Here is an 18,947-nt window from a genome sequence, read left to right on the forward strand (position 1 = left end):
ATTATGAACAACTTCTAGATTAATTTGGATTGAAAACAACTATCTCATAATTTTTCGTATTAATTTAAACAAACTAATAAACATGAACATTCATAATCAACATTTTTCAAGCATCATATAAACATGTATAAAACTTGAAACTTTGATTATTATCCTTTATTTGGATGATAATAGACATTACCATAGTATCAAAAAAACAAATTTTATGAACAAAAACACTTTGCGGTAATGATTCTAATCCAAAATAGGCCAAAAAACTCGAAGATAAGATGTTAGGGGGTCCAACTCGTCGAGTGCATGAACCTACTCGACGAGTTGGATGAATTTGTTCATGGACTCGTCGAGTCCATCACTGGACTCGTTGAGTCTGCTGTCCTGAGAACAACAAATTCGATTTTTTTCAGTTTTTTTTCAGCAACTTGCATCAAGTATAGTTGAAAACAACCCATGGGTCTGATACCACTGTTGGATTTTGGTATACTACAACATCCTATGATGCACATACAACCCTAAATACCTTGGATCTATGTTTTCACTAATTATACATGCAAATGGTTTCCAAGGTATTAATCTTACAACTAGCATGCATTTAACATAAAAAATATAATATACTAGTTAGCATGACATACCTTTTGATGAAGCTTGAATTCTTGGTGTATTTCGCCTTAAAGAGCTTAGCCCCAATAGTGTGGAAGCCTCAAATGGAATCACAATACACCATGGACAAAGGATGAACTTGAGAGAGAATTCCATGCACACAAAAGACACCATGAACTCTAAAAAGATACAAGTAGCGATTTTGGGCAATGAAGTATCTATTTATATGTGGGATTTCTAGGGTCATCGATATAACCCAAATCCATACCCATGTGTTAAATGATCCATGGTTCATGTAGCCCAACTCTATATTTATCCATACATAAACTTGGTCTAACATGGATCATAAGCCCAACACATGTAAATATAACTAATTATCATAATTAGCCCCCATAGATTTAATTAGTATATTTGGATCACTAAATTAATTCCAAATTAATTCTTGAGCAATACTACGTAAAACATATGATTTCATATTAATATATTATTACTTATAATATATTAATAAACCATAAATAACCTTCTCTCAAAAGTCCATCCTAACAAATTGTCCTGATGATATGTAACCCAAATGGACCATGCTACTCTCGGGTCGAACACATACCAATAATAGTTATGAGCTTAGAAACCTAATCCAACATAAACGACACCCAAATCCGATTGTGAAAGGTCATAAGCCCTTGTCTATCAGTAACAAACTTGGACACCTGCCCAATCACCCACTCTCTCTTGTGGTTCTCCAGTCTCACAACCTCTACCCGGGCCTCTCGGATGGTATCCAATACCGAAGTCTTCACCGTCATCCTCATACATTTATCTCGAATCGGGGCACTCTCCGACCTATGGTTCAGAGCATTGGCATCCAACCATCTCCTCTGACGCATGTTCAAGTTCGGCTGATGCATCAGATACTTCAAACTCTTGTGGTTCGTGTATATGGTACACCGGACCCCATACAAATAATGGCGACATATCTTGAGGGCGAACACCACTGCCCCTAACTCCAAATCGTTGGTGGGATGCCTCGTCTCATGGGGTTTCAGCTGCATCGATGCGTATCCTATCACGTGCCCTCTCTACATAAGCACCGCACCCAACCCTAATATAGACGTGTCGCAGTACACCACAAAATCCTCCTTTCCCTCTGGAAGGGCTAACACCTGGGCTTCGCAAAATCTCTGGCGAAGAGTCTCAAATGAGGTCTGCTACTCGGGACCCCAAGTAAAAGTAACGCCCTTCCGGGTGAATCTGGTGTGGGAAACGACAATCTTGGAGAAATCCCTGATAGTAGCTGACCAATCCCAGAAAACTCCTGATCTCAGTGAGGGATCTCGGCACCTCCCATCTCATAACAGTCTCAATCTTGGCCAGATCGACCAATATCCCATTATAATTAATGAGATATCCCAAGAACTGGATCTCCCGTAACCTGAAATCACACTTGGAGAATTTGGCATAAATCCTCTCCAATCTCAATCCTCCAAGAATCTGTTGGATTAGATGTCTAAGCCCATAACTATTATTGGTATGTACTTGACCTGAGAGTAGCATGTTCCCTTTGGGTTGCATATCATCGGGGCAATTTGTTAGGATGGACTTTTGAGAGAAGATGTTGTATATGATTTATAAATATATTATAAGTTATAATATATTAATATGAAATCATATGTTTTAATTAGTATTGATCAAGAATTAATTTGGAATTAATTTAGTGATCAAAAAAGACAAATTAAATCTAAGGGGACTAATTATGTTAATTAGTTAATTTTTATATGTGTTGGGCTTATGATCCATGTTGGACCAAGTTTATGTATGGATACATACAGAGTTGGGCCACATGAACCATGGATCATTAAACCCATGGGTATGGATTTGGGTTATATCCATGACCCTAGAAACCCCACATATAAATACATACTTCATTGCCCAAAATCACTACTAGTGCATTCTTGGAGTTCATGGTGGCTTTTGGCTACATGGAGATTCTCTCTCAAGTTCATCCTTTGTTCATGATGTGTTGTGATTCCACTTGAGGCTTCCACACTATTGGGGTGAAGCTCTTAAGGCTAGATATATCAAGACTTCAAGCTCCAGAATAAGGCATGTTATCATTACTAGATTCTTGTGTTATATATGATAATTGTATGCTAGTAATAGGTAATACCTTGCAAAGTTCATATTTGCATGTGTAATAGAGAAAACATAGATCCAAGGTATTTAGGGTTGTATAAACACCTTAGGAGTGTTAGAATGCTCAAAACCCAACAGTGGTATCAGAGCCTAGTCTTGTTTTGAATTAAACATGATGCAAAGTGCTGAAAAATTCTGAAAAAATCGATTTTCTGGCTTTCTGGGCACTGGACTCGCCGAGTCCACTGTTGAACTCGCCGAGTCCATGAAGAAAATCATCCTACTCGTCGAGTAGGTTCATATACTCGATGCGTAGGAACCCCAGACATCATATTCTCGACTTTTAACGCTGTAATTGGACTAGAATCATTATCCTAAGCTTTTTTTGAACCTATAAACCTGTTTTTGATGTGGTAATGTTCATTCTAATCCAATTTCAAAGATAATTGTCAAACTTTCATGTTTTGTATTAGTTTAATGTTTAGGCTAATTACATGAAAATTGTTTGATTTGAATTGTCTTGTTCATATGAGTTTAATCAAGATTATGAATATTACAAGATATGTTTGTGATAGTTGTTTTTGATCCAAATTGATCTAAAATTTATTCATAAAATGTGTTTTTATAACTTGTCCTCAAGTTACATGAAAAGTATCATTTATTAAACTTATTAAAAAACATAGGTTATGAACTTGAAAAGTCTTTTCTCCATAAATTGTTTTATGACCTCCATAACTTGTCCTCGAGTTATGGATTTCCACGAGTCTCTTCATTAAAGGTTTTACAAACCTATATTAAACTCATATGTTATGAAATTGAAGAATTTTGAAATGTTTCAAAACTTGCCCTCAAGTTTTGAAATTAGTAAAGTCACCCCCATGTACACTTTAATTCCAAACCCTAGAATTTTAAAAGTTAAAAGCTCAAACTTTATGGATTTCATTAAATTAATTAAAGTTTTTAATTAAAAGAATTAATAATTCCATAAAGACATGGTTTAAGTTTAATTTAATTAATAGTATAGTTTAATTAATAGATTAAACCACCAAGTATTTTAAATGTTTAAAATACACCCATATACTACTATTATAATTTTAATTATATATATATATATATATATATATATATATATATATATATATATATATATGTATAAGATAAAGTCGGTCTTACCATTAGTAGGCATCATTCACGAAGCTGGTCTATAAGGGGGGTATAAGGTTACTGCCTAAAAAATGGCAGTTTAATGGGTGTCCACTCTCACCCACCGCTTCCTTGACTGGTGGAGGGTCGTTTGCTGAAAAGGTAGGATAGGACCTTAATCCTCATTAAAAGTATAATGAAATTATAAAGTATGTATACATAATAATTCCCAATCTTAGTTACTTTAGTAAAATGTGAAAATGGTGCTAACCCATGAAATTACACTTTGTACCTTACCAAGTCGTTATTGGACACTAATAAGGACTAGTAAGAGTGGCAAAGGGTGACTTAAGTTTTATCATAGATCGGTGGAGCGCGTGTGGTTAACCGGCACATTGATTAGGCGATAAAATTAAGGGTACGAAGTCAATTTGCATGGTTATTCACACCTTGTTTGTGATCCTCAGCATCCCAGTTACAAACTTGAGAGGGCACAATCGAGATTCAAACATGCCATTGAAAGTTAAATGTATCTCAACAGATCTAGGAGTTTCAAATCCAATTAAAACTTAATTATATTTCGTTTTTCATGGTGCAAATTGTTAAATCGTCATTTACCTACCTTCAAATATTTTATAGCTTAGATTACGACATCCCTCTTCCAAGTTATAAAATAGTTTGTTGGGTCCTAGCCTTAATATTTCATATTGGGTGTTATATTAAGGACTTTAAATCAACTAAAGTTGAATTTCTCCCATTATAGATGACTCATTAAGATATCTATGGTCTTCCCAAATCCTTAGGAACAAGCTTTCCTAATGAATATGATATCCCAAATGGCAATCAAGGTGAAGGATCAATCCCTTTGTTGTGAATTAATGGGAATTGAAGACATACTTCACTTCCTCCACCTCCTCCTTCTATTCTCCCTATCCCACAAGTTTAAATACTTAAAAAAATTTATAAGTCACTCAATCCTTATTGGCAAGCCGGGAGAGTCGGGTGTCGAAGTCTCGAGGCAGTTGACTGTTGACTTGGTTCTTTAGTCACTACCTGATGACAGATCACGACATGACCCTTGGTGATCTTACCTATTTGCTTGATAATGTTGAATCATTAACGATTTGGGGCATTAATAAAGTAAGTTAGATTGGAAGATCTACTTCCCAAACCCAGTTGGACATTGACAACGGTAACATTGCAAATCCAGAAAAGCTTTCTCTTCCTAATGGAAAGGGATCGGCCATGGTCAAGTCACTTGACCTAATGGTGAACAGAATGGATAAGTCTTAGATTGTCTCATGTACCATTTCCAAAGAGTCGATATGTTTCTTTTGCCAAAAGAAGGGGCACTGGTTGCGAAGCTGCCAAATATACCTGAAAGTTCATAAGGATGGAAAAGTCGAAATTTTTTGACTTTGCTTCAGATAGATGTCCATTATCTTACTGTATTAAGACATAATGTAATCTAATTACATTTTGGTGTCAAAGGATGCTTAAAGTAAAGAGTATGGTGATTCTGATCGCGAAGATGGATTTCGATCGCATTGTTCGATGTTCAGAATTTTGAACTGCTGCTTAAGAGTTATGATATATTGCTTAAGAATAGATAACAACATAGTTTTCATATGTATTTGCATTGTAAGGATAAGATTATTTCCGAAAGTGTTTTAAAATAAAAGAAAAAAAGTTTTGATTTTATTTATTTTAAATATCCTTACAATGGCATTTGTGAAAATTATTATTTATATGTATCCATTGATAAGAAATATTGGAAGATGGATTTGATTCTTTCATTTGTGGTAGTGTCATAATTTACCAAAGAAGGAAAAAAAAATTCTCATCACCCAAGTTTCAGTTGGATAGAAACTTGGAATCTGTGACAACCTGATATTTCAACTCTTTGTAACGACCAAAATGGGTCAAGTATTGTAACCACTTCTGAATAATAAAAAGTTACTTTCATAATAAAATGTATAAACAAGTTCTACTTAAATTCCTTCTATGATTAAATGTCTTTGAACCATGATCGTACGTGAAAAGAACGCCCAAATCCGACTTCATATAGCGCAGTTATGATTTTTCCAAGTTCGGCTTAGCAACAGACAGCTAAAAACTCGAATCGGAAATTGAGCGACTTTTGGTCGGAATGACCTAAACGAGAATCGAAGGTCTCGACAATGGTATTCCAGCGGTAAAAAGTCTGGCAAAAACCGACATCAGATAAAGAAGTTATGAATTTTCTAAGAAATTCCTTAAACACGATGGATTTTTAATAAATAATAAAAACAAAAATAATAATAATTTTGGAATTTGCCGACGGAGTCTAAACGAAAGTTGTAGAGCGTAGTCTCACCTACGCGAGGATATAAAGACCATCAAAAACGGAGTTCGTATGAAGAAGATATGAATTTTTGAAGTTCATTAAATAAATTAATTATTTATTTAATTCAAAATTCGGATATTATCCGAAGGGGAGTCAGGATCCTCCTCCGAGGTACGCGCTGCGTACCCCTGTACGCCCCGCGTAACCAAGAGGATTGGCCTCTGATCGTCCACGTCGCGCTATCCGAAGAAACCGACCCATCCGACCTGTCCGAAGCCCCGACCCGTCCGACCCGACGTCCCATCCGACCCGACGTCCCATCCGACCCGCGTACCCAGCAACCCGTCCCATCCGAACCGAGGCAGTCGAGGCTTCGGTCATGCATGACGTACGCGTACGCCCCGCATACCGAGGCAGACCAGCCTTACTATAAATAGGATGCGAGGGTTTCCAAAGAAAGGGTTCATTTCTCTTCTCTCTCTCTCAACTTTGCCTCGTTTTCCGTGTCCGTTCAAACCCGAAGCTCTGGTCTTTTTGGCTCAAGTCCCGAAGGTCGATTTTACTCCCGAGATTCCCGAGAATCCCGAGGAAAATCCGTTTCCCGAGACGAAACTCTGCCCGGTTTTCCATCTCGCTATCTCCAAAACTTTCAAGTGAGTTTCATACCCCTTAATCAACCTTTTTAATTATTCTAAATACTTTTATATGCTTTCAAGGGGGGGATTACAAGTAAAACACACGAGTATTATCGTGTGGTACATAAAGAAACTCTTTTATATACTGTTATATATTCAAATCACATGCGATTTATAAACATTTAAAGGAACTTTTATATATATATATAACATATGTCACAATAGCATTTTACCTTTTAAAATATAATGTTGTTGTAATGCATGTATAAACTAAACTGTTCTTAGATTTTTCTTGTCTATCCTAGACTCTACACCAAAAATCTATACTTTCATAAACAAGTGATTCCTTTTCTCAATATTTCTAAACAAACAAGACACGCTTTTTGGAAACTATAATAGGTATAGTTTTACGAACAAATTTCTAACTCTTATGTACTAGAAACACATATTTCAAGAAGTTTACTTTCGTATACAAGAACAAACGTAACATTTTAACAAGTAGATCTGTTTTTATACCACGGATTTGTGAGACACTAACTTCATGTACGTTCGAGTACACATTTCAAGTCCTGTATTATATACCAGAATCCCTTGGAGGGGGAGCATGGTGTTTGTGTATAGATCTATATGGGCTTGACAACCCGCGCCCTGACTGTTAGCTGCAGTCCACCGTTTGGGGTGACAAACGTCATAACATTCCAACGCCTGAAGAACGTTGTGTATAGGCATTCAGAGTCAATAGTATGGTTATAAAACTCACAAGGGGTATCAAAAATGCATTGATTTACAAGGTTTTCAAACTCATTGGTTATTTTACATTTACATACATTTTGGAAACAAACATTTGTCTTGAGTGAAGGCTACTTTTATACTAGTAGAAAATATAGGATTTTCTAAACACAAACAAACAAAGATAAAACATTTCATTTATTCAAACATTGTCACTTAAATACTTATGGAATTCACCAGCATAAATGCTGATCTACTCTTTCAAAATTACTTGTATGTCCTAGGAAATCAATAATTTCAGGTATTCATTTCGCTTTTGATGAAGGGATGCTGCGGCGCCAGTTTAATCTCGTATTTTTGACATCATATTGTAATTGAGTTTTGAACATATAACTTTTGACAAATGTAAACTTTCAATTATATATATGATGGTTGTATTGGTTTCTTTACTATGTATTCATTTGTTACGCTACCACATGAAGTCATCCGCCCCCGAACGTTTCCGCCGTTCAGGTTTGGGGGTGTGACAGATTGGTATCGGAGCAATGTTTATAGTGAACTAAGTATATCGAACCACATAAGATATACAAACTATAAATGCTTAAGGGACTAATACTCTCTGACAAAACAAATTTTCTTTTTACACTTAAGCAGCATTTCGTTCAACTTAATTTGATAATTCATTTAAGTACAATTACATGCATACCACAAACTATTTTTCATGTATACAACTATACGAATATTTAGACAAGTTGACACTACGATTGAGACTCGATATATGTAACCAGATTTTGGACAAATATAGCGTGATCAACTATATTTGCCCAAGATTGGACCAACGTATATCGAGGAATGATCGTAGTAAGCAACAAGTCAAAACTTACCAAATCATTACAAGAATCAAACACAAGAACTTAAATACTATAGGAGTATTTGCTATCTAAACTAGTTAAACTTACATGTTTTACATGTTCCGACTTTAGTCAATTCTTATAACCCTATTTCTCGTACAGTCAAATGGCTGGATTTCACCACCCTGGCGACCCCTACTTTCCCAACCAAGGCAACGGAGGATGGATCGAAGATGATCCCGAAGACGACGAGGAACCCATAGAAGTGGGTGATGACTCCGGTACCGACTCAGAGCCGGAAGTTATCGATCCACCACCCATTCAGCCTCCCGTCTTCGTAAGGAACTTTCAAGGACCGACTCCCGTCTGGGGAAGTCACCTCCACCATTGGAGCCAACAGCAAAACCTACGCCCTCCCTACGGCATGTGCCGGGACTTCTATGATGTCCGCGGCGGAGGTTCGGCTGATCGAGCACTCCCGGTAATGGTGGGTAAGTTAGCCAATCAGTCCTATCAGTCTGGAGTACAAGCTAGTCGACTCCGGGATATCAACGTGGAAGTGCAGGTTCACACTTCTGACATCCGTAGGCTGGACAAGATGCAAGACAACGCCCAATTCCAAGCTGAAGCGTTTCAAGCGCAAATGATTGCAGCCCTCGCCGAACTAAGGGAACAACAAGCCGCTTTCGATAGGCGTCTAATGGAGTCAAAGCAATCAGATACAGAGTCAAGCTCCAAGCGCAACCTTCGACGCAAGTAGTGCTTGTCTAGGACTCAAATTTTGTAATAGCTTAGGACCTCGGCTAAAAGTCTTTAAATTTCTCGTACTTTGTAATCGGAGACCCTTATAGGGGTCAAATTTTCATGATCGTTGTAACAACTTTTATATTAATATAAGTGGCACTATTACTACTATGTTGAGTATTTCGAACCTTGAATGGTCTTTGTGAACCCAAATACTTGTTTCATACCTTCAGTCTTACAAATAACTTTCATTCTTCTATTTTAAGACTCATACTATCATCTGTTGTTGAACTATAACGATATAGTTCATGAGACACATACATTTTCCATTCTATGAAATTCTTATCCTTGTCTTTTCAATCTTCAGTTGAAGGATGCCTCCGCGTAGGAATCCGAGGCGAAACAACGGTGAGGAAGCACCTATACCACCACCACCTCCACCACCCCAATTTGATGCTGTAATGTTTCAAGCAGCAGTCACCGCAACGGTGGCAGCTGCCATGTCACAGATCAATAACTCAAGTGCTAATGGGTCGGGATCTGGCACACACCCATCCAACCATGGCGAGAGTCATGGACCACCTCGAGAATGCACCTATAAGGACTTCACTAATGCCAAGCCCCGGATGTTTTATGGTACTGGTGGTGTGATGGCCCTGAGGCAGTGGATTGAAAGGACGGAGGCAGTCTTTGAAATCTGCTCCTGCCCCGAGCACAGCAAGGTCAAATTTGCAACTTTCATCCTTCTCGATAAAGCTTTAACTTGGTGGAATGGCCACGTTAAAGTACTTACCCTAATCGTGGCAAACTCCATAAGCTGGGAGATCTTGAAGGCCATGATGATGAGAGAATACTGCCCACGGGGAGAAATTCAAAAGCTTGAACACGAGCTATGGACTCTCGGAATGGTGGGTACCGACATCGCTACTTATACCAACAGATTCTGCGAACTGGCAATCCTTTGTCCAGATATGATTGCTCCCGAGAGCAAGAAGATAGAAAGGTACATCTGGGGACTGACGCCCCAAATGCGATCAAGCGTGTTAGCTTCTAAACCTGACACCTTTAAAAGTGCTAAGGAACTGGCACAATCTCTGATCGACTACGGAGGTCATCAGAACTCAACCACTTCTGCACCAGCACCACAGAAAGGAAACAACAACAACAACAACTACAACAACAATAGCAACAACAACAACAATGGCAGGAAGAGAGCGTGGATTAAAGGGAAGGGTGGGTCTTCCCAAGAATCCGCAAAGAAACAACTGGTGTCAGTAAATGCTGCCATTGTACATGCTACAGCCCCTATAAATACCTACCCAACAAAGCCTTATATAGGCAACCTCCCAAAATGCACCAAATGCAATTACCACCACCATGGACCTTGTCGAGATATGCAGTGCGCCAACTGCAGCAGGAAAGGACACATAGCCCGTTTCTGCAAGGAACCCGCAAAGCCGATCACTCAAGTTCCCGGTGCGGGTGTAGGGAAGGCTTGCTACGGTTGTGGCGAGGTGGGCCACTACAAGAGAGACTGTCCTAAGGCAGCAGGCACCGGAGGTGTAGGACGAGTTTTGGCAATAGGCCACGACGAAGCTGTAGCTGACCCAACTATAGTTGCTGGTACGTTCCTTCTCAATAATTCATACGCATGCATATTATTCGATAGTGGAGCGGAGAGAAGCTTCGTGAGTCAAAACTTTATTCATTTACTTAAACCTAAACCTAGCAAGTTAGAAAAATCATTCACTGTAGAGATGGCCAATGGAAAAACCGAAAACACAAATTGCATATACATGGGCTGTATGTTATCATTAGACGGCCATTCTTTCCCAATCAATCTCATGCCGGTTCAAATTAAAAGTTTCGACGTCATAGTCGGCATGGATTGGTTGAGTCTTCTTCGCGCCGACATCATGTGCTTTGAGAAAGCAGTCCGTCTTAACCTCCCTAACAACGAAACATTAGTTATCTACGGCGACAAATCTAGTGCAAACCTTCGCATCATTTCGTGCATCCAAGCTCGAAAGTGCTTGCGGAAGGATTGTCGAGCATTCCTAGCGCACATCGTCGATACAAGTCAAGAACTGAAGGACATCAAGAGCATCTCGGTAGTACGCGACTTTCCCGATATCTTTCCAGAAGAACTACCAGGATTACCACCGCAACGCCAAGTCGAGTTTAGAATCGACTTAATTCCAGGAGCTACCCCAGTAGCGAAGTCGCCTTATCGTCTTGCACCAGCAGAGATGCAGGGACTTTCCAGTCAACTTAATGAACTCCTTCACAAAGGATTCATAAGACCAAGTTTCTCACCTTGGGGAGCACCGGTCTTGTTTGTAAAGAAGAAAGACGGATCGTTCCGTATGTGCATCGACTACAGACAGCTGAACAAACTTACTGTCAAGAACCGCTATCCTCTACCCCGTATCGACGACCTATTCGATCAACTTCAAGGGGCGAACTACTTCTCCAAAATAGACCTGCGATCCGGATATCACCAATTACGAGTTCTAGAGGGGGACATTCCAAAGACAGCCTTCCGAACTTGTTATGGACACTATGAATTCGTGGTGATGCCGTTCGGATTAACCAATGCACCAGCAGTATTTATGGACCTAATGAATAGGGTATGCCGCCCTTACTTGGATCAGTTCGTCATCATCTTTATCGATGATATACTTATCTACTCTCGAAGTGAGGAAGAGCATAGTCAACACCTACGAAAAGTCCTAGAAACACTGCGAACGGAGAAACTCTATGCGAAGTTCTCTAAATGCAAATTTTGGATTCGAAGAGTCGAATTTTTAGGTCACGTTGTTAGCGAGGAAGGTATACACGTGGACCCCTCCAAAATTAAGGCTATTGAGAACTGGTTGGCACCAAAGACACCTACAGAAATTCGTCAATTTCTAGGTCTAGCTGGCTACTATCGCAGATTCATAAAGAACTTTTCGAGCATTGCGAAACCTCTTACTTCATTAACCCAGAAAGGTGTGGACTTTGACTGGGAAGCGAAACAAGAGAAGGCATTCCAGACACTAAAGCAGGCCTTGTGCACCACACCGATACTATCCCTCCCCGAAGGGATAGAAGACTTCGTAGTGTATTGCGATGCTTCAAATCAAGGACTTGGTTGTGTTCTTATGCAGAGAGGGAAGGTTATCGCTTATGCCTCCCGACATCTTAAGACACACGAAGTGAACTATACGACACATGATCTCGAATTAGGAGCAGTGGTATTTGCTCTGAAGATCTGGAGGCACTACTTATACGGAACAAAGAGTACTATTTTCACCGATCATAAGAGCCTTCAACACATTTTCGATCAGAAGGAACTCAACATGCGCCAACGATGATGGGTCGAATTACTAAATGACTACGAATGCGAAATTCGTTATCATCCTGGCAAGGCCAACGTAGTAGCCGACGCCCTCAGTCGAAAGGAATACACTGGTCGGAGGGTCAAATCTCTGACCATGACTATCCATTCCCACTTATCCACACAAATTAAGGAAGCACAAATGGAAGCTTTGCAACCTGAAAATGTGGCGGGTGAATCCCTGCGAGGAATGGAGAAGAATTTAGAAGTCAAGGGTGGCGGAGCCTACTATCTCATGGACCGAATCTGGACCCCAAATCATGGTGGTTTCAGAAACGTAGTCATGACCGAGGCTCACAACTCAAGATATTCCGTTCACCCGGTTTCAGATAAAATGTATCTGGATCTTAAGAATTTGTACTGGTGGCCTAACATGAAAGCAGAAATTGCTACCTTCGTGAGTAAATGTCTTACTTGCGCTAAGGTTAAGGTCGAGTATCAGAAACCGTCAGGACAACTACAACAACCAGAGATACCGGAATGGAAATGGGAGCGGATTACTATGGACTTCATAACCAAGTTACCCAAGACGACAAGTGGACTCGATACCATATGGGTCATTGTCGACAGATTGACCAAATCCGCACATTTCCTACCCATCAAGGAGACTGACAAAATGGAGAAGCTTACAAGAACTTACTTAAGAGAAGTAGTGCGACTGCATGGTGTTCCGATATCCATTATCTCCGATCGAGATAGTAGATTCACTTCAAGGTTCTGGTAGTCACTACAAAGTTCCCTGGGAACTAGGCTGGACATGAGGACAGCCTACCACCCACAGACAGACGGACAAAGTGAGAGAACAATACATACTTTAGAAGACATGCTGAGAGCCTGCGTGATTGACTTTGGAAAGGCATGGGATATTCATTTACCCCTTGTCGAATTTTCATACAACAATAGTTATCATACAAGCATAAAGGCTGCTCCGTTTGAAGCCCTCCATGGTCGAAAGTGCAGATCCCCTCTGTGCTGGACTGAAGTTGGCAATACCCAGTTAGCTAGAGGAAGAGTTCCTGAAAGCACTCTCACCGGTCCGGAGATCATACATGAAACAACAGAGAAGATCGTTCAGATTCGTGAACGATTGAAAGCCTCAAGAGACCGACAGAAAAGCTACGCTGACCAAAGGAGGAAACCTTTGGAATTCCAGGTAGGAGACCACGTCTTATTAAAGGTCTCACCGTGGAAGGGTTTAATACGATTTGGAAAGCGTGGGAAACTAAATCCAAGATACATAGGGCCTTTCGAGATTCTTGCCAGAATCGGCCCTGTGGCTTACAAGCTTAACCTACCGCGCGAACTTAGTAACATCCATCCAACCTTCCACGTCTCAAACTTGAAAAAGTGTCTGTCCGACGAGACTCTTGTTATTCCACTCGATGAGATCGAGATCAACGAGAGCCTCAACTTTGTGGAAGAACCAGTAGAAATCATGGACCGAGAGGTCAAACAAACAAAACAAAGTCGCATACCCATCGTGAAGGTTCGCTGGAACGCCAAGCGGGGACCCGAATTCACATGGGAACGCGAAGATCAGATGAAACAAAAGTACCCTCATCTCTTTCATGTTCACTAGTATCTTTACTACTTTAAATTTCGGGACGAAATTCTCTCTAACGGGGGGATGATGTGACAACCTGATATTTCAACTCTTTGTAACGACCAAAATGGGTCAAGTATTGTAACCACTTCTGAATAATAAAAAGTTACTTTCATAATAAAATGTATAAATAAGTTCTACTTAAATTCCTTCTATGATTAAATGTCTTTGAACCATGATCGTACGTGAAAAGAACGCCCAAATCCGACTTCATATAGCGAAGTTATGATTTTTCCAAGTTCGGCTTAGCAACAGACAGCTAAAAACTCGAATCGGAAATCGAGCGACTTTTGGCCGGAATGACCTAAACGAGAATCGAAGGTCTCGACAATGGTATTCTAGCGGTAAAAAGTCTGGCAAAAACCGACATCAGATAAAGAAGTTATGAATTTTCTAAGAAATTCCTTAAACACGATGGATTTTTAATAAATAATAAAAAAAAAAAAATAATTTTGGAATTTGCCGACGGAGTCTAAATGAAAGTTGTAGAGAGTAGTCTCACCTACGCGAGGATATAAAGACCATCGAAAATGGAGTTTGTATGAAGAAGATATGAATTTTTGAGGTTTATTAAATAAATTAATTATTTATTTAATTCAAAATTCGGATATTATCGGAAGGGGACTCAGCATCCTCCTCCGAGGTACGTGTTGCGTACCCCTGTACGCCCCGCGTAACTGAGTGGATTGGCCTCTGATCGTCCACGTCGCGCTATCCGAAGAAACCGACCCATCCGACCCGTCCGAAGCCCCGACCCGTCCGACCCGACGTCCCATCCGACCCGGCGTCCCATCCGACCCGCGTACCCAGCAACCCGTCCCATTCGTACCGAGGCAATCGAGTCTTCGGTCATGCATGACGTACGCGTACGCGCTGCGTACGAGCGTACGCCCCGCGTACCGAGGCAGACCAGCCTTACTATAAATAGGATGCGAGGGTTTCCAAAGAAAGGGTTCATTTCTCTTCTCTCTCTCTCAACTTTGCCTCGTTTTCCATGTCCATTCAAACCCGAAGCTCTGGTCTTTTTGGCTCAAGTCCCGAAGGTCAATTTTACTCCCGAGATTCCCGAGAATCCCGAGGAAAATCCGTTTCCCGAGACGAAACTCTGCCCGGTTTTCCATCTCGCTATCTCCAAAACTTTCAAGTGAGTTTCATACCCCTTAATCAACCTTTTTAATTATTCTAAATACTTTTATATGCTTTCAAGGGGGGGGATTACAAGTAAAACACACGAGTATTATCGTGTGTTACATAAAGAAACTCTTTTATATACTGTTATATATTCAAATCACATGCGATTTATAAACATTTAAATGAACTTTTATATATATATATATATATATATATATATATATATATATATATATATATATATATATATAACATATGTCACAATAGCATTTTACCTTTTAAAATATAATGTTGTTGTAATGCATGTATAAACTAAACTGTTCTTAGATTTTTCTTGTCTATCCTAGACTCTACACCAAAAATCTATACTTTCATAAACAAGTGATTCCTTTTCTCAATATTTCTAAACAAACAAGACACGCTTTTTGGAAACTATAATAGGTATAGTTTTACGAACAGATTTCTAACTCTTATGTACTAGAAACACATATTTCAAGAAGTTTACTTTCGTATACAAGAACAAACGTAACATTTTAACAAGTAGATCTGTTTTTATACCACGGATTTGTGAGACACTAACTTCATGTACGTTCGAGTACACATTTCAAGTCCTGTATTATATACCAGAATCCCTTGGAGGGGGAGCATGGTGTTTGTGTATAGATCTATACGGGCTTGACAACCCGCGCCCTGACTGTTAGTTGCAGTCCACCGTTTGGGGTGACAAACGTTATAACATTCCAACGCCTGAAGAACGTTGTGTATAGGCATTCAGAGTCAATAGTATGGTTATAAAACTCACAAGGGGTATCAAAAATGCATTGATTTACAAGGTTTTCAAACTCATTGGTTATTTTACATTTACATACATTTTGGAAACAAACATTTGTCTTGAGTGAAGGCTACTTTTATACTAGTAGAAAATATAGGATTTTCTAAACACAAACAAACAAAGATAAAACATTTCATTTCATTCAATCATTGTCACTTAAATACTTATGGAATTCACCAGCATCAATGCTGATCTACTCTTTCAAAATTACTTGTATGTCCCAGGAAATCAGTAATTTCAGGTATTCATTTCGCTTTTGATGAAGGGATGCTGCGGCGCCAGTTTAATCTCGTATTTTTGACATCATATTGTAATTGAGTTTTGAACATATAACTTTTGACAAATGTAAACTTTCAATTATATATATGATGGTTGTATTGGTTTCTTTACTATGTATTCATTTGTTACGCTACCACATGAAGTCATCCGCCCCCGAACGTTTCCGCCGTTCAGGTTTGGGGGTGTGACAGAATCGTGCAAGTTGTATTGTAGGATGAATGAGAATTTTCATTTTTGGAAAATTAAGACTAAGTCTTTATTCACATGTATGTGTGAGTCAAGTGAAGGATTGGGTACACTTAGTTGTGCGCTGGTAAAGTCCACCACAAAGAATGATAAGACTATTCATCATGATTTACTAAAGTTTAGTAAATATGGTTATGCTTACAAGTTTAAGTATAATTCTGGATCATTGGAAGAGTTACAATGATAGACAGAACGAATGAGAAGAATCAAATTTGGCAGAAGGATAAAAGTTTCTCAAATCTGAAAAGATGGGAGAGTACTTTAGTATCATGTTTTATGATTATCTTAGTGATTAGAAAAACCATATCACAATTGATCCTCTAAGGACACCTTAGTGCATTTCCTTGGCTAAAGAGAGGAATTGTGAATTGTTGAAATGGTTAAATCAAAAGATAAATCATACTTCGTTCCAAAATCAATTCCTAGAGTCATACTCTAAGATTGTAACTTGATTGATACAGTTTTAAGAAAGGTTTCTAACACTTATCAAATGTAGAGTAACATGTTTCTTACTCTTGTACATTTGGGATTTGTAGGTTGTGATGTTTTGGATAAGACAAAGACCAACTAAGATCAATTGTGTGAAGTGTTAATCTTGATAAGAATTCTCACCAACTCTTGAGTATTTGTTTGTCGAGCAATGGTTCTGGACAAAGAGAATCTTATATGTTAAGAGGACAATTGCGTCTTAAAAGAACTTGAGATAGTTTCAAGAACTAATCAAGAGTATTGTTAATCACTAGCCCACGACTTGGGGTTTGTAACCTATTGTGTTGACACATTCTTATTTCTGTGACCATTCCAGTTAAAGTGGTCCATGCATGTGAGTTCTAAGAGTTCTCAGTTGTTTGCATAACAACCTGGAAGCAGTCAGATGACAAGAAATTAAGATTGAACAAGTTCAGTCCATATGAGTTTGGATTTGTCACTAATCTTGTCTTGTGATTAAGGTTATGGAAAATTCACATGGATAGGAACACTTACACCATAAAATGTAAGTGTCATAAGGTTTCTCTTCGATTCATGAATCGTATCCCATATGCTTCGGGTATAGGATCAATTACATATGTTATAATATTTATCCATTCTAAAATTTTCAAATGCCTGGGGCATTGAGAGGGAAAAAGGTCTAGTATTGGATATGACTAAAATGATTAAGCAATTGTCGAGGACAGTCTAAGGTTTACCGAAGATTGATTGCTAAAGGACAATTGGATGTATAGAGCTAGGACCATATTGACATATTCTGAAAAGAGGAAACTCTTGTTCTGAAGTGATAGTCAAAATGGGAATATGAAATGTTTCCATAGGTGGAAACTATTCTTTGAATCTATATAATATTAGACTACTTAATGCTAAGAAGGTTGTTCAAAGGAATGTACTTTGAATTTAAGATTTTGTTTCCATTAAATTGATCTCCATTGGAATACTTTGTAAATGTCTGTTGCCAAGTCTTTGTGACTTTGGTACATAGTCATTGCAAAGGGAACATGGAATATATGTTTAGAATCTAAAAGATTATAGTAAATGGCAAGAGTTTGGCATTCTTACATTTATTATAAGGATTCGGGATTGTGAAATAGAATCATTGGAATTATGTTCAATTGATATATTTCACAAAGTAAAGATCATAGAAAAACATAGTATGCATACTTGGTGTAAGACATGACTATTGTTTGGAGAAACATAGTGGGCATGCTTGGAGCATGGCATGAGTATTGTTTTCAATTCAAATATAAAGTTGATAAACCGAAACATAAATAATGAGTAATCCATATGGTGCTTAGATAAAAGGTGTTTTTAGTTACACCCAAAGTGTTGGGGCCATATAAGATTAGTGTTATTCTTGTGTTTCACTTTGCATGTTTTGACTTCCAGAATAATTGGGTCATTCTTCCTGAATGACTGAGTTATTCAAACCATCCACAGTCAGTCATATATTGGAAGTAGGTATGAATCAAGATTGTCATGTATTTGGCTTGTACGATTTGTCTAAGGTGCATATGACATAGGAATGGTGGTTGCAACATTCATGAGTGCTCCTGGATAAAGATTCGAGTAGTGGATTAAACACACGCTCGTTTGAATCACTTCATGGATTTTATCACGAGTGAATCATGAGACGATAATATCTTATGTTCTGCAAACCTAGAGATATGAGTTGTTACTATGAGTTGATTATACACTAATTGCACGAAAACACATTCGGTAACTCGATGTTATAAAACATGCCTTTGTGTATGATTCAACAAGTAGTAGAACAAGCAATATAAGTCAAAGTTTATGCATTCCTTTTACCTTCGGGATAAAAGCGATATA

Source organism: Lactuca serriola, chromosome 8, assembly GCF_051521515.1.
Source record: "Lactuca serriola cultivar US96UC23 chromosome 8, Lser_US96UC23_V15, whole genome shotgun sequence".
Lineage (NCBI taxonomy): Eukaryota > Viridiplantae > Streptophyta > Magnoliopsida > Asterales > Asteraceae > Lactuca > Lactuca serriola.